The 1,156-nt window shown below is 48.5% G+C and overlaps 1 non-coding gene across 1 annotated transcript; it reads right to left on the bottom strand.

Annotated features, from left to right (window-relative positions):
- Positions 1-271: 271 nt before the first annotated feature.
- Positions 272-344, bottom strand: GNI_238010. Its single transcript has one exon. It is a non-coding gene; the product is annotated as a tRNA-Ala (tRNA).
- Positions 345-1,156: the final 812 nt, after the last annotated feature.

Below are 1,156 nucleotides of genomic sequence, written 5' to 3'. Positions count from 1 at the left end.
AGCTGGGTTTCCCCATTCGGAGACCTAGGGATCAATGCGTACTTACTGCTCCCCCTAGAATATCGTCGTTAGTCACGTCCTTCATCGGCTCTTAGTGCCAAGGCATCCACCGTGCGCCCTTATTAACTTTGCCATGATGATTTATAATCATCGTTTTTCAAGTATAAGTTTGTAAATTCTTTAAAATTCACAGCTTTTGGTTTATTTATCGTTATTAGATATTGTTATTTAGTTTTCAATGTTCAAGTGATTTTAACGTCTTGTCTGACAATGGAGCCTAGCGGGATCGAACCGCTGACCTCCTGCGTGCAAAGCAGGCGCTCTCCCAGCTGAGCTAAGGCCCCACAATCAAGAAGTTGATTCTTGCTTAGGTTTATCACTAAACCCCTCAAAACTGAATAAAGTTGAATGCTCACGTCTTTGTATATATTCCTTAGAAAGGAGGTGATCCAGCCGCACCTTCCGATACGGCTACCTTGTTACGACTTCACCCCAGTCATCGGTCTTACCTTAGGAAGCGCCCTCCTTGCGGTTAGGCAACCTACTTCGGGTACTCCCAACTCCCGTGGTGTGACGGGCGGTGTGTACAAGGCCCGGGAACGTATTCACCGCGGCGTGCTGATCCGCGATTACTAGCGATTCCGACTTCATGTAGGCGAGTTGCAGCCTACAATCCGAACTGAGAATGGTTTTAAGAGATTAGCTAAACATCACTGTCTCGCGACTCGTTGTACCATCCATTGTAGCACGTGTGTAGCCCAGGTCATAAGGGGCATGATGATTTGACGTCATCCCCACCTTCCTCCGGTTTGATCACCGGCAGTCTCCCTTAGAGTGCCCAACTTAATGATGGCAACTAACAATAAGGGTTGCGCTCGTTGCGGGACTTAACCCAACATCTCACGACACGAGCTGACGACAGCCATGCAGCACCTGTCAGAGTTCCCGAAGGCACTAAGCTATCTCTAGCAAATTCTCTGGATGTCAAGACCTGGTAAGGTTCTTCGCGTTGCTTCGAATTAAACCACATGCTCCACCGCTTGTGCGGGCCCCCGTCAATTCCTTTGAGTTTCAACCTTGCGGTCGTACTCCCCAGGCGGAGTGCTTATTGCGTTAGCTGCGATACAGAGAACTTATAGCTCCCTACATCTAGCAC

Source organism: Gregarina niphandrodes (assembly GCF_000223845.1).
Source record: "Gregarina niphandrodes unplaced genomic scaffold scaffold00858, whole genome shotgun sequence".
Lineage (NCBI taxonomy): Eukaryota > Apicomplexa > Conoidasida > Eugregarinorida > Gregarinidae > Gregarina > Gregarina niphandrodes.
This window is presented reverse-complemented; position numbering and strand designations above follow the sequence as displayed.